This window comes from Eschrichtius robustus, chromosome 17 (genome assembly GCF_028021215.1).
Source record: "Eschrichtius robustus isolate mEscRob2 chromosome 17, mEscRob2.pri, whole genome shotgun sequence".
In the NCBI taxonomy this organism is placed as follows: domain Eukaryota; kingdom Metazoa; phylum Chordata; class Mammalia; order Artiodactyla; family Eschrichtiidae; genus Eschrichtius; species Eschrichtius robustus.
Window position 1 is genome coordinate 74,299,608 of NC_090840.1, and position 25,531 is coordinate 74,325,138.

The following is a 25,531-nucleotide window of genomic DNA, read 5'->3' on the forward strand; positions in this document are numbered from 1 at the left end:
TAATGTCCAGCTTGATTCCTGAACTCAACCACCACGCGCCAGACAAGGCAGAAGCAAGAGGAATGGTGTCTCAGCGACCCGAGTGACATTTGTTTGTTTGCTCACGTGCTGTTGTGGGAGTGGCAGCAGATGCTCAGCAAGGAGGAGGAAGGTGCTTTTAGGACAGCCCTCCCAGGCTCTAAAGAGGGCGGCACACGGGGAGCCGCTAGCTGTCGAGACCCAGTGTGAGACTTGGCCACAGCTACAGTGAAGGGGGCAGGAAAAGTCGAGCTTAAAGTTGCTGGGTGAACTCTTAGAATTTATTCTGCAGAAATACATGCATAGTTGCAGATGATGTGAATAAGATCTTCATCTCAACATTGTTTGAAATAGCAAACAGTGAGACCGTTTTTATTTACTTATTTCTCTATTTACTTATGGACCTACAATGCCTAGTTTTTATTTTATTTTTTTATTTAAATTGAGGTATATTTGATTTACAGCAGCAGTCCCCAGCCTTTTTGGCACCAGGGACTGGTTTCGTGGAAGACAATTTTTCCACGGAACGGGGTGGGGGACGGTTTCAGGATGATTCAAGCACATTACATTTATTGTGCGCTTTATTTCTATTATTATTACATTGTAACATATAATGAAATAATTATACAGCTCACCATAATGCAGAATCAGTGGGAGCCCTGAGCTTGTTTCCCTGCAGCTAGATGGTCCCATCTGGGGGTGATGGGAGACAGTGATACCTGATGTGTGTTGCTTATGTCCAGTCTACTCTGTAAGATACAGCTTAACTGTCACTTGCCACTCACTGATAGGGTTTTGATAGGAGTCTGCAAGCAATTGATTTATTATGGTCTCTGTGCAGTCACACCTCTCTGCTAATGATCATCTGTATTTGCAGCCGCTCCCCAGCGCTAGCGTCACCGCCTCAGCTCCACCTCAGATCATCAGGCATTAGATTCTCACAAGGAGCGTGCAACCTAGATCCCTCACATGCGCAGTACACAGTAGAATCTAATGCCACCGCTGATCTGACAGGAAGCAGAGCTCAGGCAGTAATGTGAGCGATGGGGAGCGGCTGTAAATACAGATGAAGCTTTGCTCGCTCTCCCGCCGCTCACCTCCTGCTGTGTGGCCCAGTTCCTAACAGGCCATGGACCGGTAGTTGTCCGTGGCCCAGGGGTTGGGGACCCCTGATTTACACTATTGTATTAGTTTTGGGACGACAACGTAGCGATTCAAAATTTTTACAGATTAGACTCCATTCATAGTTGTTATAAAATATTGGCTATATTCCCTGTGCGGTACAATATAGGCTTGTAGATTATTTATTTTATATGTAGTGTAGTAGTTTGTACCTCTTAATCCCCTACCCCTATCTTCAGTGCCTAGTTTTTAATCAGATTACTGGATATGTGAAGTAACAGAAGAATTTGACCCAAACTTAGGGAGAAAAATAGTCAATAGGAAACAGAGGGCTTCCCTGGTGGCGCAGTGGTTAAGAATCTGCCTGCCAATGCAGGGGACATGGGTTTGTGCCCTGGTCCAGGAAGATCCCACATGCCGCGGAGCAACTAAGCCCGTGCGCCACAACTACTGAGCCTGCGTGCTGAAACTACTGAAGCCCACACGCCTAGAGCCCGTGCTCTGCAACAAGAGAGGCCACCACAGTGAGAAGCCCATGCACTGCAGCGAAGAGTAGCCCCCGCTCACCACAACTAGAGAAAGCCCGCACACAACAATGAAGACCCAAAAAGACCCACAGCCAAAAATAAAGAAAGAAAGAAAATAAAGAAAGAAATAGGAAAAAAAATTTAAAAAAAAGAAAACAGAATGGAATTGAGATTTTTGAGCTAAACTCACACTTGCCTGATCAATTGATTTTATTATTATTATTATTATTATTATTATTATTAGGTTCACAGAAAAATTGTGTGGAAAGTATAGAGAGTTCCCATATATCCTCTGTCCCCACATGCAGCCTCCCTCACTAGCAAGAATGGTATATTCTCCCTCCTGCGCCAGAATGGTATATTTGTTACAACTGACAAATCTACATTCTCCAACACATTGTTATCACCCAAAGCCCATAGTTTATATTAGGATTCACTCTTGGTGTTGAACATTCTATGACAACTGTACAATGACATGCATCCACCATGGTAGTATCATACGGCACAGTTTCACTGCCCTAATAGCCCTCTCTGCTTCCTCTGTTCATCTCCCCCAATGAGACACAATTTACATGCTCCTCAGTTGGGGATCGGTTGATTAAATCACAATACCTCCATATAATGGAGTACTCTACAGCTGTTAAAAAGAGTGGGTGGCTTTATGAAGTGATACGGAACACTCTTGAAGTGCTATTAACCACTGTCGTCCTTAACAATGTTGATTTTAAAAAATGAAAAACAGGAGGGCATATCACAGCGTGTAGAGTGTGTAACCTAATGGCTCCACTGATGCATGTCCACCACTCCCAAATCAGCTGCCTGTACCTCCTACGTCCACACTTAACACAGTCTGTGGTTCCTGCCTCTGTTGATCTGTAAGTCCCAGAAGGCAGACCGCTCCAGGAGGGCGGGATCTGTCCATTTGCAAGGATGTTATCGCCTGGGCCAAGCCCAGATCCAGGCACACCACAGCCTTTCCATTAGTATCTGTGAACGCATGAATGATGAACGGAGGGGGGAGTTTTCTTTCCACAGTGTCCTTCTGCCTCCTGCTCCTCAAACACATGGGCTGGAGTGGAAGCCCCGGATGTCCCCTCTCCTCTCCTGGGTACCGTCCCTGGCCTACCCACCCCCGCCCCTTGAGTTCCTATGCTCTGCCAGGCTTCATTATTCCCCAGATTACAAAGACTCAAGAGGATGGGGGGGAGAGGCTTGAAACGGACCTTCGAGATGACAACATGTAGCTGACGCTGTCAGTCAGGCCGATCTGACTTAATTGATTAATTTCGTTGTATGAGCCAAGCGACCCAGCAGCTGGGATCGGACTCCTGATCTGACAGCAGGCTGGTGAGTCAGACCCGATGGGTTTGATTCCACGCGCTGGCGTGGCTGCCCATGTGACCTTGGCCACGGTACTTAACCTTGCTGAATCTCAATTTCCTGATCTGTAAAAGGAGGCTAAAAGTGCTTCTCTTGAGGTTGTCGTGAGGATTAAATGTGATCACATAAGTGAAAGTGCCCTTTGAGGAAAGAGGAAGGCGAAAATGCTTATTGGGTGAGGAGAAAAGTGAGGCAGGCCCGCTATTGTCCTCAGGTGCTGCATCCTTCCCTGGGAAACAATCCTAACTCCAAGTCAGAGAGGTTATAATTTGGCTCTTACTGTTTTATTCAGTGCACTTCTCTCAGCCTCCCAGGGCTTACAGCTTAAGCAAATAAATTATCCTGCACCGCCGGGCTCTGTGTTCTGTAGCCAGCCATATGTTTGAGCATGATAGAGATTCTTATCCGGCCAGGTAATATTACACAGCAAGGGATGGCATTTCTTATCAGAGGCGCTGTGGAATCAGAGATAGGAGCCCTTTCTTTTTACCGGCAGCCAGGCCTTCATGTTCAGGGCTGGCAGGGAGGGTAAGAGGGGCAGGCCGGGGCCCAGAGTGGGCGGCTTGGGCTGCAGTGGCATCAGCTGGCCCTCTTCTCTCAAGACAGCCACTCCCGATGGCCTGCCTTGACGGATGTAGGCTAGTTTGAGATTTTTGCATACGATAGAAACAGGGCAGGGCCCGGGAGTGTGAATGAGGAAGGAAGGAGAGAGCCTGATGCTGCTGGACCAGCTTGGGGTGGCGGCATGTGAGGCGTCTTGCCCTTGTACAGAGAGGCAGGCGGCCTCCCGCTGCAGAGTCCAGGCCGTTCGCCGACCCCGTGGATTGCAGGGTGGAGGCAGCTGAGGCCCAGGTACCTACCAGAGTCTTGGCTGTGGGAGTGACAAGGTGCTGGGTAACCTCCGTGTCCCCGTCAGGAGGCCAACCTGTGTGGATGCAACAGGATGGGTACCACACGGGGCTCTGGTGCCCTCGGGCTTCTGTTTGGGAGGCACTGGCAAGTGGGAAGGCAGGAAGGGAGTGAGGTCAGGGCGTTTACTCCTCCGCTTCCTCCCTGCTGGGTCCCTGAGTGGTACAGGCAAGGTCTACACAGAGGAGCCTGCGTTAGAATCCTGATTCTGGGACGCACTCGCTGTATATCAGGCAAGTTGTTTACCTCTCTGCACCTTGGTTTCTTCATCCAGTTTTCTTTCCATCTCTCACCACTTGCCTTTGGGTTCCATTGATCTCTGTGCCTGTCTCTGGCCCTGAGATGCCAGAGGAAGGGGCACTGCTGGGTCCCCCAGGGCCTGAGGCCAGAGCTCAGTGTGGACGAAGCTCCAGTGTAGACGGAGGTGGTCAGAGTGACCACGTGATTTGGGTACCGCAACCTCTGTGGGGGACACGTGCTCAGGGCTCTTCTCGACCTGTGTTTTGGGAAGTCCTGCCCTGCTCTCAAGTAATCATCTTGCTCTCATCAGAAAGGAGAGGAGAAGTGGTTTCTCCCTCTCCCTGGACCCCTTCCAGCCGGCGGCCCTGCTCCTGCTTCCTTCCGGCTGGTCCCACTTCCTGTCTTCCTCCCTCTCTTCCCCTGCCTCTCCCGTGCCGGGCCTCATGTCGGGCATGCCGAGTTTTCCTGTCCCTCACCTCTCCTCCTCCCCGTGGCCAAGTCCAAATTCTGCAAGCACAGCTCTGACCGTGTCCCTCTCCACTCGAAAACAGTCTAACCTCTTCGCGTGGCGTTTAAGGTCCACCTCACCATCACCCCGCCCTGTGATTTTATCCTGGTCACCTTTGGGTGGGACACTGGTCCTGGTAAGCAGGTCGCCTCCTTGTCTTTTGAACCTGCCACTGTCTCTCTTTGACTTTTATGTTTTGTTCTCGACGTTTCTTCCTCTTTGGATGCCTGAGGGGGTCCACGGGCTCTGGCCACCGACAGGGCCGTGTTCAGCCGCAGCTCTACCGGCGGCTGGCTCTGTGACCGTGAGCAAGTCGCTTCACCACCCTGAGCCTCAGCGTCCTCAGCCGTGACGTGGGCTGCTAGCTCGTGTGCCAGGGCTCTTGTGGGAAGAACTTGTCTAGGGGCTCCTGCTGGGGTTTGGCTCATGGCAGGTATTCAGTGAGTGGAGGCTCCCCTCTCTCTAATGGGCTATCCCTCTGTATCCAGATCCCACCTGAGCTCAAGTTCCCTTCCATCTTTAGGTTCTTCTACCCTGAAGTCATCTTCCTCTGTTGAAAGGTTTCTGACTTCCTCGTGTCTGGACAGCAGGAATGGACCTCTTCTCTTTCTGCCCATGCTGACTTCCTAGCATGATGTGGATTCCTTTAGGGCATTAACTATTGACTAGTGGTTATGGTTTTGGCTTGGCCACAGGAACCATTGATTTAGTGACTGAGAAGTTGACTCCAAGGGAATGGAAGAGAGTCATCTGTTCTCTCGTTGAACGTAATTCGATTGAGTGCAAGTGATATATCAGGCACTGGGGTTACAAGGAGGTGTAAGATGGCAGCTGCCCTCACAGAGCCCATCTTCCAGCAGGATGGTTGTCCAGGCCTGGACCGCAGATCTGGAAAGACATGGGCCCCTCCCTGAAGGTAGCTCAGAGCCTGGTGTTGGATGGGGGCGGGGGGTATGGGAGAAGTTCTGTGCCCAAGGAGAGGATGCCTCCCTTGAGATATGGGTCAAAGAGGATGAGGTCCCCCTTCAAGATACCACTCTTGGCCTTGTCGGGTTGTACATCTAATTTTCAGACGTCTCCCACTATCCCCACTATGGCTTCCCTTCCTGCCAAGGGTGTGGGGGTCAGCTCCGAGGTCACCAGCACCTCTCAGCATGGACCTTCACAAAGCCTTGAGAAGTAAAGTCCACTGAGAGAGATGTTCTAGAACATTCCAAGCTGGCTAAGCAGGATGGTGCCTTGAGCACGCAGGGCAGCTTGTCCGTGGCCAGGACAGTGGGTGAGAGCCAGCCAGCTGACCATCCTGGCCAGCTTATGGACTCTCTCCTCATGAGCCTCAGGCACCTGGGGCTTCAGCTGAGCTTTTTTCTTCCCTCCACCACCAACACTCTTATCCAAGTCACCCTGCCTAGATCACAGCAACAGCTTCCAGATTTGACTCCCTGGATCCAATCTCACCCCTCGGCAATCCCTTCTCCACTCAGCAGCCAGCATGACCTTCTGAAGTGGGAATCCACTTGTGTCTGACCCATAACATACGTAAGCCTTCCCATTTCTGCTCCTAAAGACCAAAATCCCTATGGGGCTCCTGTATGAGTTGGCCCAGCTGCTCTCCTTCTTACTCAGTGTTCTCCAGCCTCACCGACCTCTGCTGAGTGGTACAAAACTACCCTGTTTCCTGCCGCCCCAGGGCCTTTGCGCGTGTCATTCCTCTGCCTGGAATGCTCATTCCCTTCGTCTTTGTGTGGTGAGTGCCTTCTGACCCTTAAGCTGTCCTGTTGTTGTTTTCTCCCATTCACTCCACTTTTCCGTCATAGCGTGATCTATAATGACATGTTGATTTGTGTTTGTTTCACATCTGTTTTCCTCCACTAGGCTGGAATCCTGTAAAGGCGAGGATGAAGTCAGTTTTGTCTACCGCAGTTATGACAATAAAAGCTAGTGCTTTTATCACACCAGCCACATGCCAGGCACTGTTGTAAGTGCTTCATTTTTACCAAACCCTATAATCCTCAGAAGCCCCTCCTGAGGTGTTCGATACTGCAGCAGTCCCCAACCTTTTTGGCACCAGGGACCGGTTTCGTGGAAGACAATTTTTGCACGGACTGGGGTGTGTGGGTGGGGGATGGTTCAGGCGGTAATGCGAGCGATGGGGAGCGATGGAGAGTGGCAGATGAAGCTTTGCTCGCTTGCCCGCCGCTCACCTCCTGCTATGTGGCCCGGTTCCTAACAGTACCGGTCCACCGCCCCCGGGGGTTAGGGACCCCCGAGATACTGTTACTGCCTTCATTTTACAGGTGAGGAAACGGAAGCACAGAAAGGTTAAGTAATGTGTCCCAGCTCTCCCATCTAGTAGATGGTAAAACCAGGACTCAAAGTGCAGTAGCTCCGGACCCCTCTGCCAGGGCCTTCCCCAGGGGTGCTCAGTGAATGGGCAGTGCACGAATCAAAGGGCCACTGTCCCATCTCTCAGGGAGGTTCTCCTTGAAGTTTCTGCAGTGGGTTCAGGGCTGGCAGCATGGTAAAGAGAAGGGGACCTGGGTTGCAGTGTGGGCTTCCCCATTCAATAACTGGGTGACTGTCTGCAAATCCCTTAACTTCATTCACTGAGCCTTGCTGTTCTGAGCTCAGACTGGGAGGACTGCCAGTCACCTGCGTGATAGGAAAGGAAAATCTGAGAGCGTATAGTGTGTGCTCTAAAAGTGTTACCTGCCTTGCTCTCTTAGAGGGCTTCTTGGTTTTGGTTAGAGTATGTGCCACCCCCTTTGAGCTAGAAGTGGGGAGATCTTGGCTGGGGTGACAAGGAGAAGGGCTGAGGCTCAGGTGCTGCAGGACGTGGAGGGGGTTGGACTTCAGGCATCCCCTCCCCTCTCTTCTGTCCTTAGTGTGTCATTACTTAAGTTGGAGTTTTCACTGACACACAGTTACAGGGCCAAGGGAGGGGAGTTTGGTGACCCCCTGCCCATGCCAGGAGATGGAAGGGCCCTCAAGGGCATCCTGAGTCTCTAGACACTGTGGCAAAGAGCTGCATTTTTTACTGGGAACCTCCCTCTCCCAGTGTCTTTCTCTCACTTCTGGGGATCTCTGCAGCCCCTGGATGATGCCCCCTCCTGAGCCAGAGACGGTGGCATTTAGAGTCATAGGGACCTTACTCCAGCAATTAGTTAAGTGTAAGCCCTCTACCAATATTCTGAAGGCAGGATGGGTTCTGATCCTGACTCCGTCATTTACTAGCAATGTGATCATGGAGGAGTTTCTTAATGACCTGCTGCCTTGGTTTCCTCACCTGTAGAATGGGTTGCTGACAGTAGTGTTTGTCATTGGTAGACTGAACTATTGGTCCCAGTTCTTCACTCCTCCATAATAAAAGTAACACATGTATACCTTTGCCATGGCCTCAAGGTGGGTGAATGCACTTCTTCACCTTGTGACTTTGGTCTTGGCCATGTGACTTGCTGTGGTTCATGGGATGTTAGCAATATCACCGGAGTGGAGGAGGGAAGCGTGTGGATGCAGTTGGGCTTGCTTTCCTGTGTGCCTTTCATCATGACAACATGCCTTTGGTAGCATCCAACCCACAGAAGATGAGAGACTTGGAGCAGATTCAGAACTCACACCTAGCACGGAGCCAAGCTCAGACAGACCTTCCCTGTATCATCTAACTGCTAGCTGACTAACAGACACGTGAGTGAGAAATAAATGCTTATTATTGTATGCGGCTGAGTTTGCGGTATTCTGTTAATGCAGCATTCTTGTAGCCGTAGTGACTAATGTAACACCTCATGAAATTATTATCAAAATTATAATTAATAAAGTGAGTTGGTTCACGTATTAGTTTCTTATTGCTGCTGTAACAAATGACCACAAATTCAGTGGCTTAAAACAACACAAATTTATTATCTTACAGTTCCATAGGTTAGAATCCAAGGTGGGTCTCACTGGGCTAAAATCAAGGAACACAGGGCTGGTTCTTTCCGGAGCCTCCGGGAGAGAGTCTGTTTCCTTGCCTTTTCCGGCTTCTAAATGCCGCCTGCGTCCCTAGGCTTATGGCCCCTTCCCCCATCTTCAAGGCCAGCCACATGACCTCTTTTCATGCCTTTCTTCCTTAGTCACAGCTTTCTCTTCTGCCTCCCTCTTCCATTTTTAAGGACACTGCTGATTATATTGGACGCACGGAAACAATCCAGGATAATCTCACTATATTAAGGTGAACACATTAGCCATTTATTTCCATCTGCATCCTGAATTCCCCTTTGCCATGTAACCTAATGTAGCCACAGATTTCAGGGATTCAGGCACGGGCATCCTCGGGGGACCACTATTCTGCCTACCACAGCACCTCAGGCACTTAGAACAGGGCCTTGTACGCACTGTATACCTGTATACATACATGTTAGTATTATGATCAGCCTTAGCTTTGATATCTGTGAGATGAGTGAGAGGTAGTCCCATCTGATGTCCACACAGATCCTCAGAAAAGCTTTGTTTTCCTGGACATGTTGCCCCCAGGAGACATATTGCATCCCTTGGTCTCGGATAGACTGGAGGCAGTGGGCTTGTAGGAAGGGGGTGAGGTCAGTTTCCTAGCTGACTTTGGAGCAGACCAGAGGTTCTTTAGGGTGATGATGGTGCTTTCTGATTAAATATCGTAACGACTCTCCTTTTGTCCTCACTATCAGTCAGTAGAGCCCCTAGCACAGGGGACTGGCCAAACGACCAACAGGGCCGGGGTGAGTCAGTCCAGAGCGGCCAGCCGGTATCTCCATGTGCCCATCTGGTTCCGTCCTTCATTTGACGGATCCCTCTGATCTTCCTGCATACAACAGATTGCAGGGAAAAAGAAACTTCCTGGCACAATTGATACCAATTTGAAGGAAGCAGCTGGCTTTGGTGGGGGCAAGGAAACAAAATCCAGTGACAGTGGTAATGTCTCACCAGCCTGCGTTAATTGAGGACCTGCTGGGTGGCTGCAGGACACGTCCAGAGGTGTGGGAGGGTGTGAATTCCTACATAGGTAACTTAGAATCCAGTGTAGGAGCAGAGTGGTATTAACCATAGGAGGAGAAGAGCCTGGGTTTGGGGTTCCTGGGTTTTGAAGGTTCTATCAGTGACTTACTGTGTTACCATGAGGTCAGTGACACCCTCTGTCCCCTGGTTTCCTTACAGTGGCAAAGTAGGGTTTGCTGGATTTCTTTCCCCCCCGTCAAAAGTAAATGCTATGGCAATGACCAGTGCTAAAGATGAAACTAAGGAGAATCATGAAGAGAACTTGATAGTTCTTTGGACATCACCAAGCTTACCTGGGGAAATGAGGCCAGAGAGGTGAAGTATGGTCTAACATCACACAGCCAGCTGGGGGTAAAGCCAGGTCCTGGAACTCACCATGGTCTCCCCCCTCCTTTTATGTTATTTAATTAATTTATTTATTTAATAAATTTATTTATTTTATTTATTTATTTTTGGCTGCGTTGGGTCTTTGTTGCTGCGCGCGGGCTTTCTCTGGTTATGGTGAGCGGGGGCTACTCTTGGTTGCAGCGCGTGGGCTTCTCATTGCAGTGGCTTCTCTTGTTGCGGAGCACGGGCTCTAGGTGCGCGGGCTTCAGTAGTTGTGGCATGCGGGGTCAGTAGTTGTGGCTCGCAGGCTCAGCAGTTGTGGTGCACGGGCTTAGTTGCTCCGCCGCGTGTGAGATCTCCCCGGACCAGGGGTCGAACCCGTGACCGCTGCATCGGCAGGCAGATTCTTAACCACTGCGCCACCAGGGAAGTCCCCCTCCCTCCTTTTAAGTAGACATTCCATGCTGCCATCTTTGTTACTGTCACCTGTTGACCGAAGCAGAGATGGTCCGTTTCAACCACGCCTGTTGACCTTTTACTCTAGGCTTATTCGCCACGTGGCTTTGGCGGGGCTGGTAGCTTCTTGCCACATGCTTCAGACACCCCACGGTTAATTTGACAGGCTCTAACTGCAAGTGTCATTTGTTTTGCTAATTGTGTGATTCGTGACGGTAAATCGTGACCGTGGGCTGGGAATGTTGGGTTCAGGTTTGCAGGGCTAACTGAATCAGAGTGGGGAAAATGCAGTGTGAGCGTTACTTTTATGTGTCAACTGGCTAGGCTATGGGGTGTGTGTGTGTGTGTGTGTGTGTGTGTGTGTGTGTGTACACAGGCAGGAGAAATTGACTCCAACTCTCAATGGACAGAAATGGGAGGAATTCTGGGCAGATATCGCTGGACATGGCCTACCCCAGGGTGCAAGTTGTACATTTCAGTTTATGACTCTCGGTGTCTCCTCTGTTTAACCTCTTGGGTTATCTGTTCTAATCTAGTGAGGGTGCACAGGAACTCTGGAGCCAGTCTACCTTGTTTCAAATCCAGCCTCTACCACTAACTGGCCGTGTGACCTTAGGCAAGTTTCATATTCTATCCATGCCTCAGATTCTTCATCAGGAAAATGGGCTATTAGTACTACAGTAGAGATATACGAGGATTAGTTGAAATACGTGTGTGTGTGCCTTTACCTGCATGTATATATACACGTGTACATATACACTTGCACATGTATATATATGTGACTATGAGCGCACACATAGGGATATGTATGTATACATAAGCGTGTCTGTATGTATACATGTATATATATATGAAAATGTGTGTATATATACACATTCGTGGCTTTATGTAGACATGTATATGTATATACACACATGTGGTTTTGTGCATTATACATGCATATGTATACATGAAAGCATATGTGTGTATGTATATGTGAATATATGGTTTTATATATATATATATATATATATATATATATATATATATATGCACACACACACACACATAATATATATAATTTAGTGCATAGCTCATACTGATATTTCCCTGTTTATACATATGTTTGCAGCCTGCAGAGACGTCCCAGCCAGCCTTGCCTTGGGCCCAGTCCCAGTATTTTCCAGAGAAATTTTACAACTGGACCTGAGAGCTGGCGCCCAGCTGGGCCTTGAACTGAGGCCTTCTGAGACCAGCGCCTGGTCCTTTTCTACCCAGGGAGCGGTTCCCAAGCCTGCCCTTGGGGAGTGTGAGAAGCTTCTATGGGGCCTGGTAAAATGCAGATTACTCACAGGCCCCAAGCCAGGCCTCCTGAAACCAAGAAGTAGACCCAGACTCTGAATATTTAACCAGTTGCCCCGGGGTGATTTTGATGGAAACCCACCCCTCGCTGCTCTGCTCCCCGCTGCACTCCCAGCTGCCCGGTGCCGCCTCTAACAGTGCCATCTACACTCTCTGGTGAAGACGCGTTCCCTTCGCCTCTCAGAAAAGCCTAGTGCATTCTACTCACGCACGCCAGGATCTCAGAGGGGCACAGAGCACAGGGCCGGTCTCGTATTTGGATTTGCAGTCGAATTTAGCTTTCCCACATCCCTGAGAAAGACATGCTATCCTGGCCTCACCTTTCCCAGGCTGAGCTGAGGTCAGCCTTAGCTCTGGGTAGCCAGACCGCCCTGGGCCTCCTCCCCTTTCATAATGAGCTGATTTCCCCCAAGGTACGGCTTCTGGGTGATGCTACCCCTTGACCTTGTTAGTTCCCTGAGTCTCCCCACTAAGAAAAAGACAACTGCCATTTACTGAATATCTATGCTGTCTACATACATTGCTCTGATTATTACCCTGCAGGAAAGATATTATTATGCTGAAGCTAGGAGATAATAAATAATCTACAAAAGGGCATGGAGCCAGCATTCAAACCCTGTTCACCTAACTAGAAAACCCTTTTTTTTTTCACTATACCAGAGGTGAGTTATGTAAGATTTATTTTCAAGGCCGTAGGCCCTAAATACTTCCCTTCAGCATATGTGAACAAAACCTTGCAGAGATTTTTTTTTTTTTTTTTCTAATGTAAAATGTACAGACTGTCCTTGGGATTCCAAACACATTCCAAAAGTCAGGAGCTGCTCCAATGTGGGCCGAGTTGGAAGGCACATTAGGCGTGAGCCCGGCTGAGGCTGGTGACTTGGAATCACGGTGCTCACTGCCTTGCTCTGTTCAGTCTTTCAGTGGTAAACATGTTTTCTTCCCCACACTTTGGCATTCATCATGATTTAAATTCCAGGTTGTCAACTCTTGTAAAAAAGGGGTTCAGATCTTGGCGTTAAATCCTCCCCGTCGTGTGTGCAGGGCTGTACTGTTGTGAAGCGCTCAGCTGATCCTCGTGGCTACCTGGAGAGGTCACCCACTTTACAGATGAGGCAAACAGAGGCTCATGTGGTAGAGTCATCGGCCTAGCTTTAAGTCCAAACACTAGTCTCATCACAGCTACTGGGACTCCTTCTGTTTACTAGATCGTTAGGGGTGAGTTTGTGAAGTGTAATCGAGTCTGCGTTCAAATTAGGGGGGAAGATCACTCCCTTCTTCATGAGCTGGGGTCCCCTCTGCAAATATCGTAGAACATCTGACCACCGACTGCACTGATGTGTTTATGTGACCAGCTTCCCCGTGAAACGGGAGCTCTCTCTGCTTCACCTCCCTCCATCCTCCAGTGCATAACCCAGACTTGTGACGGACTCTTCCTAAGATGCATCGGATAAATTAAGTGAACAGTGGTTCTTACCAATCAAACCACTCTGGGAGAAATGAACTCTTCTCTGGGCACCAGTTTTCCTTCATTTCTTATTACAAAGCACAAGGTATCTCCTCCAGAAAAATCCACAAACCCAGGCAAACAAAAGGAAGAAGCAAAAAAACACTTGTTATCACTCAGAGGTGACTAATTAAATGAACTAAAGAATATGCATATATATATATATATACACACACACACACATATATATACACACATACGTATCTATACACACACACACATATATATATACACACATACATATCTATATACACACACACACACATATATATACACACATACATATCTATATACACACACACACGTATATATATACACACATACATATCTATATACACACATATATATATATACACACACATACATATCTATATACACACACACACATATATATACACACATACATACCTATACACACACACACACATATATACACACATACATATCTATATACACACACATATATATACACACATACATATCTATATACACACACATATATATACACACATATCTATATACACACACACATATATACACACATACATATCTATATACACACACATATATACACACATACATATCTATATACACACACATATATACACACATACATATCTATATACACACACACATATCTATATACACACACATATACACATACATATCTATATACACACATACACATATATATATACACACATACATATCTATATACACACACACACACATATATACACATATATATATACACACATACATATCTATATACACACACATATATACACACATACATATCTATATACACACACACATGTATATACACACATACATATCTATATACACACACATATATATACACACATACATATCTATATACACACACACATATATATACACACATACATATCTATATACACACACACATATATACACACATACATATCTATATACACACACATACATATCTATATACACACACACATATATATACACACATACATATCTATATACACACACACATATATATACACACATACATATCTATATACACACACACATATATATACACACATACATATCTATATACACACACACATATATATACACACACATACATATCTATATACACACACATATATATATATACACACACATACATATCTATATACAGACATACATATCTATATACACACACATCTATACACACACACACATATATATATACACACATATCTATATACACACACACACATATATACACACATACATATCTATATACACACACACATATATATACACACATACCTATCTATATACACACACACACATATATATATATACACACATATCTATATATACACACACACATATATATATACACACATACATATCTATATACACACACATATATACACACATACATATCTATATTCACACACACACATATATACACACATACATATCTATATACACACACATACATATCTATATACACACACACATACATATCTATATACACACACATATATATACACACACATATATATACACACATACATATCTATATACACACACATATATATACACACATACATATCTATACACACATACATATCTATATACACACACACACATATATATATACACCCATACATATCTATATACACACACACACATATATATATACACACATGCATATCTATATACACACACACACATATACACATACATATCTATATACACGCATACACATATATATATACACACATACATATCTATATACACACACACACACACATATATATACACCCATACATATCTATATACACACACACACACATATATATACACACATACATATCTATACACACACATATCTATATACACACACACACACATATATACACACATACATATCTATACACACACACATATATATATACACATACATATCTATACACACACATATATATACACACATACATATCTATACACACACGCACATATCTATATACACACATACATATCTATATACACACACACATATATATACACACATACATATCTATATACACACACACATATATATATACACACATATCTATATACACACACACACATATATATATACACACATACATATCTATACACACACACACATATATATGTATATATACTTGTAGTAGTGTGGCTGTCTACACATACACATTAGTTTGTAAATAGCTATTTTACTAAATATATGATAAATATCTTCCCACATCAACACATGCACTTCTGCTTCATCACCGTTTGAGTGTTGGGACACCCAGCTTCACTGTGTTTCAGCCATAAGTGGCAGAGACCCTCCAGTGTTTCTTAAGCATCTGGGACAGATGCTTGCTTATGAATTCAGCTTCTGCACTACTATAAATGATGCTCGTTGTTAAATCTTTACAACTATATTTTCCTATTTTATTAGGATAGAGTCCCTTAAAATAGAATGGCTGAAACAAGGGCTCTTCAGGTTGTTTAGTTTGCCACATTCCGCTTCAGGAAGTTTGGACAGTTTCTCTTTCTACCACCATGTGGGAGACCACCGTGTCCTGAGGCATCCACAGTAGGACCCTCTTCTCTCAGCACCTGGCAAAGCGCCAGACACATGGCTCAGCCCACGTGCCCCTTCTTCAGAGGCCCTCCCTCCCCATGGTCTGTGACCTGCCTCTGCTGTTCCTCCTTCAAGCCCTTGGTTTCTGGAACACAAGTCTCAAGTCAATGAAATCATGATTTGTGGTGTTTGGAGCTGAGCCTGAGTGGGTCTGGTTCCCTGTTGTGTCCTGGTGGCCAGCACGGTGTTTTATGATGGTCAGAAGCAAGGGCTTAAGTCAGGAAGACCTGGATTTACTGTGACTCCGCTGCTTTGCTCACCTAAATCTTCACTTTCTCAGCTGAGTTATCACATGACCCACCTCGCACAAAGATGGTGAGGTTGAAATGAGATATGGCGCATAGCTTAATGTGTGGTCTTTTGTGACTGACTTCTTTCACTTGACATGATGGTTTCAAGGTTCATCCACATTATCTCATGTGTCTGTACTTCATTCCTCTTTATGCCCAAACAATGTCCCATTGTATGGATATGCCACATTTTATTTGTTCATTCGTCAGTTGATGGACGTTGGGTTTTTCCATTTTTTGGTTATTATGAATAATGCTGCTCTGAAGGTACAAGGTTTTGTGTGGATGTATGTTTTCATCTTTCTTGAGTGTATATACCTAGGAGGGGAGCTGCTGGGTCATATGGTAACTGTATGGGTAACCTTTTGAGTAACTGCCAGATTGTTTTCCGAAGCGCCTACAACTGTTTTTCGTTTCCACCAGGACCTGCCTGTTCTTGCTCATCATTCATGCTCATCTTTAAACATAACATGATTCCATTTATATGAATTTTTGGAGCACACAGAATTAATCAGCATTGCTAGAAATCAGTCCAATGGTTGCCTCTGGGAGGAGGGCAGAGGGTGCTTTTTGGGTGAGGGAAACGTTTTGCATCTTTAGTGTGTGGTGGTTTAGTGTGTTTGGTATATGCATTTGTCAGAACTCATCAAACTGTTCCTTAAGATCTGGACATTTCACTGAGTGTTAATTATGCCTAAATTAAAAACAAAAAAACAAAAAACATACAAATGACAAAAACCTAGGTGGAGGGGGGGAAAAGAAAAAAAAACCATAAATTATGTCCTGACATGACTTATCTTACCCACCTTCCCCTGGACAGAGAGCCTGTGCCTGGCAGGCAAGGCCAATTGTAAAAGGCCCTTAATTGATGAGATTAACTGCGTCTCAGTAGGGAGCCTTGTTAACATCAAGGGGGGAGAAAAGGAGGTTGTTTTTCACTCTCCTAACTTGGGGATGGCTGGAAGGGGGGCCTGGGGTGCATTTGGAGGGCTGTTCCCTGCAGTGGGGGAAGGCGGCAGTGGGAGATCCTGACTCAGACCCTTCTGCATACTACAGCTGCATTTCCCCTTGGTATTAAGACACTTTTTTTGGGGGGGGATCATTTTCTCAGTTGGTGCAAAAACCTATGCTCCATTTTCATCTACGGGGAGGAAGAGACCAACCTGATTTTTTTTTTTTTGGTACGTTTTCTAAGGCTGCATCATCCAGCAGAACAAAGGACTTAGACAGAACACTCTTTAATCCTTCTGAAATGCATTAGTGGCTGATGAACAGACAACAGGAAACAAACAACAAAGAAGTGAAAGGTTTTTATCTCTCCCTCTTAGAATCTGGGAAGAAATACGGATTGACATAAATTCACAGAAGATTAGGATTGGATAGGCACCACTAATTACCCATGTTTTAAAAAAACATCAGTATTATAAAATTGTTGATAAAATTGCAAAAATTGTATCATTTTATTTGTAGGCTAGAAAAAATATGTTATTTGGTGGGAAGAAGAAACTAATATAAACAATATAAACACCACCATTATTTTGGGGAGGATGTGATTATTTGCGTTTTTTTTCTTACTGCTTATCTGTGATTTATTTTTCCCAATGACCATTTATTGTTTGTGAATTAAATTTTTAAGGAATTATTTTGGTTTTCTCACTGATTGGAGAGATCAGTTTCCTTTGCCTGCCCTCTCTCTAAAACAGACCCTCGTTTTCCCTCCCTGCCATGCTTGCGGCTTATGAATTTTAAGGCAGCACTGCATAGCGCATTGAACGTGAACTTTGGGGTTAGCCAGATCAGAGTTCAATCTTACAGGATGGTGGGCAGGTCACAGATCTTTTCTGTGTCTTGGTTTCCTCATCAGAAGAATGGAACTGATAATCCTCTCCCAGATCAATTGATATGAAACGTAGCTGGGAAAACCCCAGCACAGTACTTGGTCCTTCGTATCAGTTCACTCCTTTGCCAACCCCTTTTAGCCTGGCATCTTCCCAATACTTTGGAAACTAGCATTCAGCATACAGTCCAGATGACTTCTGCTGACTGGGCTACATCTCTAATCATTGCAGAAACTTAAAAGACACCTGCAAATAATGTTTGGTGTGTGTGTGTGTGTTCACGCACACCCACAAGCACCTGTGTAGCACTTGTGCGTGTGGCTCGACATTAAACAAAACCTCCCTCCCCATGAGTGGGTTAGGACTGCTGGAGCCCGAGTCTGTCACTAACCAAAGGTAGAACCAATGGCAGCAAACATCTGGGTGACAGCACTATTTATATATCCTTCTGCAGTACCAGTGCTTTGTAGCGGTGGTTTCGGTCTTCAAGCCTTGTAGTCAACGTGCTGGAAACGCTCTCTTCCCGCAAATCACGAAAGCGGATGCAGACCCAGGCCGCCTGAGTGTGAGTATCAGTTTTTCCAGGACTAGGGGAGGGGCTCCGTAGAGGGTGAGTCAGGGTTTTGCAAAGCGTGTTTACACTGGCGGAACACGCAGGGCGCACGTGGGCAGAAGCGATGTGCACGCATGCAAAACAGGAGCCACTGCACTGTCATCTCTGTTTCGCCTCCCCTTCTTCGGTCCCCTTCACAACCTTCCTTTGTCCTCCAGAATTACCTACCCTAGGTCCTTTTCTCAGCTTCTTTTTATGGCAGTGGTTTTCAAACTTTCGTTTGCAAATGATCACCTGGGAATCTTGCTAAAGTGCAGGTTCCTAGGCTCCTCCACCCGATTTTCTGATTCAGCGTCTTGGCAGGGGGCGTTGGGGGTTGGGGAGTGGTGATGCCTGGAAAAAGGCATTTTCACCGTACATCTCAGATAGGTCCATTTGACTAGGAAAGCACTAAAAGCAGAGTGCCTGGGACCTGTCAGTATTTCAGGCTCCTACAAACAAGGTAGAAAGCCAACAGGTACAATTATTAGTATCAAAATATAAAAAGGAAGCTGCAAAACGGAAACAGTGTTACCTGTTTGTATGTAACTTTATAGCAGCTTATCAAGTTCTACTCAACTTTTGCAGTTACAGGGGAATTTTTTTTTTTTTTTAGTGGAATCTGGGTAGGTTTAATGTATTTGATATGCTGTGTGCTAGGCCTACAGAAGCCATGAAAAAACTCCAATCCCATGGTCCCTGCTCTCAGAAGTAGAGCCCTAGGTGATTTCTTGTTCCTAGCATTTTCAGTCTGGAAGCACGCTGAAAAATGTTCTTCTCCGATGGTCAGGTTTTACCACCAGGGAGGCTGAGGCCCGGAGGGAGAATGACTCACCCATGGTCACACGGCAAGTTCCTTGAAGCATCCAGACTAGAGCCAGCATTCACAACTCATGCGCGTGTGCGCGGGTTTGTGATATCCCCCCAGCGGTCTCTCCCTCATCTCTCTTTCATTCTGGCTTCTCTTCCATTTGGTCTTGTCCTCAGGCCCGTCGGATATCCAGTCCCAAGCCCTGAGGGGAGGGAAGGAAGGGAACGAGGGTCTCGGGGTCAAAACTGCTAACAATAAATAGACTTTGCACATGGCAAGGCCAGTCTTCAGCTTAGTCCCCAGCAGGGGAAAGAGGGCTGCATCACTCCCTGAAGCTGAGGCAGGAAGAGCTGGCAGACTTCTCTGTAGCTCCTTGTGCGGTACTACGTGCTGGGTATTGTATGCACTGGGGGCACTGATGTAAAGCCGACATAGCCCCCGCCCTCAGGGAACTTAACGTTTATTCATTGATCCATTCATTCCACAGATACCTGCTGGGCACCCTACTAGGTGCCCGGCACTCTGAACAAGGCAGATGCAGAGCTCAGCTCCTAGTTGGAGAGACAGGCAATTAGCAAGATGGCAGATCCACACACACAGGAAGACACTTTCAGAGAGTTCCAAGTACTAGGAAGGAAATAAAAGAAGCTAATGAGAAGGGGAGGGAGGGTGCAGGGCACGCCCCGAGGCAGGGTGGCACTTACTCCAGTGCTGGATGGCCTCTCCCCCCTGGGCATAGACCAGCGGCCCTGTCAGCAGTGCACCTCACCTCGGAGGCCAAGTGACATATTGGAAAGTAGATGGTCTCTGGGTTCCAAAGCCTGTGTCCTCCCTGAGCTGTGTTCCATGTCCTTGTAGTAAGGTGGGCATGTTAGTATCATAACTGGCCTTGGCTGGCTACTGATTCTGTGCTAGAAACGCCTTCAGGGGCTTCACGCGCAATATCCCCCTTAGTGGTCCCAGCACTGTAATGGCGGGTACTATGAGTATTGGGCCAGTTTGCAGAAAAGGAAACTGAGGCGCAGGACGATAAGTAGCTTGTTCACGGCTAAGGAGTGGAAGAGTGGAGCCAGGATGTACCCCCAGATGACTTGCCTCTAGAACCCTTGTCTTACCCACTCTGCCTTAAGGCTTCTGGAATCACTCCCTTCTTCCCCTGGGAACTGTACGGAATCACCGTGGTGTTGGGAGGAGAGCCTGGACTGTGGAGCCAGGTCCAGGCCGTACCATCTGAGCACCTCAACCTCTTTGAGCCCCACATCTCTCTCATTTATAACCTGAGAATAAGGATTTCTACCTCGCGGGGTTGTTAAAAGGACCCACGGAAATGGCAGTATTTGAGGGTGTTTGGCACTTCATAAATGTTTTTAAACATGTTAAAATAAATTCTTGCTGGTTGAATGAATGGACAGTAAATTCCACGTTCTCTGAAAGGGGACCTGCTCAGGCCATTCGTTTTTTTCTGACTCTCTGCCCTTTGGAGATTAGGATTCCACTGCCTGGCCTGCTGTGACCAGTTCTGGCCAACGAGTAGCAAGCAGACGGACTTGCCTTTTCTGGCCTTCACGTGAAACGCTAGTGAGAGACGTTCCAGGTGCCTCTCTCTCTCTCTCTCTCTCTCTCTCTCTCTCTCTCTCTCTTTCTCTCTCTCTCCCCTCCCCCTCCATCCGGCCCTGGCACCCAGCAGTGTAGGGGCTGCCCTGTCAGCCTGGTCTGGGCGGTGCTGGCACTGACATCCGTCTCTGACTCTGATGGGCATAGAGCCTGAATGAGCCATGAACCCTTACCGTTTTAAGACACTGGAATTTGAGGCTGTGAGTTAGTGCACCGAAACATCACCTGACTGATAGGACCTGCGAGGCAAAGAGATTTGACCTGTCACCCTGGGTGGATTGGTAGGGGCTGCCAGGATCCCCAAGTGGCAAAAAATTCTGAGGTCCTACCTGGGGTCACGGGGAAGTGTGCTCTGATGGGTGGGTGACGGCAGCCGTGATGGGATGTGAAGGTCCGGTACCCTGTGCCTCCCTCCCTGCTGTGCCTTCAGAGGGGTTTACTAACTGGGTTCTCTCTCTAGTCCGCCCTGAGGGCTGCCCTCAGACCCGTCTCCCCATAAACTTCTCTCATCGGCCACAGGACTGTCTGCAGTCCCCACTCTGTCCTTCCCAGCACTGATTGCTCTGCCTTGCTTTCAAGGTCCTCAGAATTCTGGCCCTACCACACCCTCCTAGGACTCCCAGATGTTTTCTTTCTGTTCTAGACTCCAGGGGCTCCTCAGCTGACGTTAGCGTGCGATACCCCTCCCCGCATCCAGCCCGTCGCCTCCTAAGTGCTGCCACCCCTCACCCACTCGCCTACCCTATGGCCATCCTTCACATCTGGGTTCTCAGAGGACTTCCCTTTGCAGCCCGCAGGGACCTGCCCTCCTGCCCCCATCCCATACAGTGCCCACACGCCATCCATCTTCCACTGTCTTGTCTCGTTATCTTTCACTCCATTCCTCCACGGTTATCTGACATTCCTCATGTCAAAGCTTTGACTCCCTACCTAAGTTTGACACTCAAAGAATGGCCTTGGTGTTGCAGTTCCGCATCACAGTGTCTTGGCGATAACAGGCACTTGAGAAACAAGTTTTTAAAGAATTGGTTGGATCGGTGGTGCAGGCAGGGGTAGGGAGTAGAAGGGGAGAAACCAGAGCGAAATCAGCTAAGGATCTCTCCCTCTCTTCATTGTCTGCCCTGGCCCTCCCCTCTCCCAGGCCAGACTGTCCTGCCACGGCTGGTACCGTCCAGGTGTTTCTGTCCACTCCCTGAAATGAAATGCTAAGCTTCTAATCAAAAGGCCAGTGTTGAAGCAGCCCAGCTCAAGCCATCGCTGTTACAGACCCTGGGACCAGAGAAACACAGGATGTCTGGGTAGGGTGAGAGCAGGCAGCGAATCAGCTCTCGGAGGCAGGGGGATGCTTCCCAGGGATACTGATGTTGAAGTTGAGCCTGGAGGGAGGTGTAGGAATTAGCCTGACTGAGGGCAGAGGAGTGCTCGGTGAACACCCCGGTCTGCAGAGAAGCCTGAGGGCTGGGGAGATGGAGTCAGGGGCAAGCAGGAGCCACCAGGGAAGTTAAAGAAAAATTCTAAAGAATGCCTGGAACCCCAGAGCCGTCATCCACCACATTCCAGCTCTGATTTTCACTCCTGCATGTTCCCTTCCATCCCTCAGGTATGTGCAGACATTTTATAGAGTTACTTTCTCAGTGGATGTAGGACTTTTAAACTGCAGTTTTTCATGCAAACGTTTCCATTGTTATTCCTCTGTTTTTCCTTCTTTCCCAGGTGGGCTTAGGCTGCTACTCCTCCCACCCCAACTTTCCCATTATCCCCCTGCACTCTTCAGAACTGCCTGTGTGAGAGCGGTCACTCTGTGTGCAGACAGATCTCATAAGAGGAAAACAGAGCATCAGGGAAGTCGGGGGGAAAAGTAACGCTCACCAGAACAGTGTGACTGTGGCGACCATTCCCCACAAGTCACTAAGAGCTAGAATAATAGGATTTGGAATTTATTCTAAGAATTGGTAAGGAGCCTGGAACGCGCCTCCATGGCTAGTGGCGGCATATATCGTTCTTTGGGCAAAACTATTTGCCAGGAGTTATCAAAGCATCACTTTGACCTTGTATCCCTATTTGGGGAATGTATTTCAAAGACATGTTCCAGGAGGAGAGAAGGGGGTGGTGTGCGGGGAAGGGGTTTTTTTAGAACCTGATGCATTTAGGGGCAAAACTGGAAAGAAAATGGCGCTCAGGGACACATGGTATTTCTGGGCCACCAAATCTTGCCCAGACTTCTGGGGGATCATGGTGGAGAAGAGGGGGCCACCTTAAGGACAGCAGTGACAATCTGCGATGTGACAGTCACATACGGCATTGTATCCTTCCTGGGATTATGGGAAGTTATAGAGAGAGATCAGCTCTCCATTGGGAAGAAACTGTCAGACTCCTTCCTACTACTTCCAGCGCGTTTGCTCCGTGCCCCAGATGGTACCTACTGTTCTGTTCTGATTAGGTATCTGTTTTTCATTTTGACAAACAGGATCCTGTTACAGACCTCCCTCTGTTTTTCTTTTTACTCAGTACTGTCTTTTTTTAGATCCACTCTTGTTGGTCTGTGTGCACCTAGCTCATGTGAAGGGCTGCGTCTACCCTCCCCTTGCTGTAGGTCCTGCCTTGTTTATTTCCTTCGTCCCCTGCTGACAGACGTTAGGGAAGCCCAGCCAAGTTCGGTGATGAACACCTCACATCTGTCCCTGGGTGGCCTGTGGGAGAGTTTCTCTGGTACAGATCCAGGGCTGGGATGGGTGAGTCATTGTGCCACTCAGACTTCATTTCACAAGTACTGCCAGATTGTTTTCCAGAATGACTGTACCTGTTTGCCTTTCCACCAGTGGTGCTCAGGGGTTTCTGTTTCCCCATGTCCCTCCCAGCACCTGGTGTTGTCAGGTGTATCAGAAGGATGCCTTTGATGGCTCAGGCACATCCGGACACGGGATTCGCTTCTCTGAGACGCCCTTTTCTGCTGCAGTCGTCACCTTATCTCATAAGAGCATTTTGAGCAGGAAGAATGTCAGGCAGGAAAAGGGGGTCTTTCACTGCAACTCTCTATCTTCTCTTAGGGAAGAAAATTTCCCCAGAAATCTCCAGTTGACTTCCCCTTATGTCTCATTGGCCAGATGGGGCCAGATGTCCTCCTAAGCCAGCCTCTGACAGAGGTAATAGGAATGCCTCTTCCGTGGGTATTGCTGCCTGCTCGGGACCCGAACAGAACACGGACCGTCTGTGTGAGGATGAAGAGCGCATCGGACAGTTACTCCGCCACCCGTAGAGTCTTCCACGCCAGATCTCTGATTGTGCCAGTTTTTTGAGTGCACGCTGCCTCTTCTCTATGAGGGATCTTCCCCCCCAGTTCCGTGTGATGAACCACTTGTGGAGAATTTCAGAAGCACATGTCTATAGCCTTGGAGTTAGAACTGGGCACCTCGTTTCGGAATCTGTCATTCTTCTTGGCAAGTGCACATCAGACCTGGTCCCCCACAGCTGCCCCTGCTTAGATTTCTGTACGAGCTCCCCACGGAAGAGGTCAGTATAGAGACTCAAGGGCAGAGCACCACTGTTCCTGCCTGTGCCGTGATTCCAAGGCAGAATGCCGGCTGAGGACAGGTGGGGAAGGACACCAGTCCAGGAATAGTACCATCGCAGGCAGCAGCCTCCTCATCGTCAGCCACGTGTGTGCTATAGTAACCCTTGTGTTTGTGCTTAACCAAAGAAATTAACTTGTAATGGTTAACTTCTGTAATTTATTGAGCACTTACTCAGTGTCAGGTAGCACGGTAAGCATTTTATTTTTATGATCTTGTAACACACACACAACCCCCCGACAGCCTCGTGAGAGCATTTTTTTGTGATGGTTAAAGCACGGGCTCCAGTCAAACCACCTATGGAATCCCACTGATGACATTTATTAGCTGTGTGACCTTGGGCAAGATACTTAACCTTTCTGTGCCTCAACTTTCTCATTTGTACACCAAGAACAACAATGGTATGTTACAAGTACTCAATGAGTTGATAAAATGCTTAGAATAACACTGGCTTAGAGTACACACACAGTTCACACTTGATAAGTATTAGTTGTTGTTGCCATTTTAAAAAACGAAGAAACCAGAGGCTCAGAGAGATCCGCTTACCAAATGTCAGACAGCTATGAGTATCAGGGACACAACCCAAGAGTTTCTGATTCGAGAGCTGGCCCCTCATCCATCCAGCTAGACATAATCAGTAGCCACGTGGCTCAAGGACCACCATCATTACTCTCCTAGCCAGTAGAATAAAGTTTCAGCTGAAGACCCAGTGATACTTTTGGTAAAGAAATAGCTTCCAGCCACCAGCCATAAAAACATAGCATAGTGTTTCCAGCACCAGTAAACGTGTGGATCATTTCTGAATGTGGCTGGGACACTGGAGCATGA

General features: G+C 47.1%; 1 long non-coding RNA gene across 23 annotated transcripts in view; it reads left to right on the plus strand.

The window, feature by feature from the left end:
* LOC137751561 (uncharacterized) overlaps nucleotides 1-25,531 on the plus strand; it is a 379,806-nt gene that overhangs the window by 206,129 nt on the left and 148,146 nt on the right. For 22 of the 23 annotated variants that reach the window (XR_011070852.1, XR_011070845.1, XR_011070857.1 and 19 more), the window contains one exon: nucleotides 18,572-18,682. The exons of the other annotated variant lie outside the window; for it this stretch is intronic. This is a non-coding gene — a long non-coding RNA (uncharacterized lncRNA). The remainder of the gene's footprint in view (nucleotides 1-18,571; nucleotides 18,683-25,531) is intronic. 23 annotated transcript variants of the gene reach the window in all.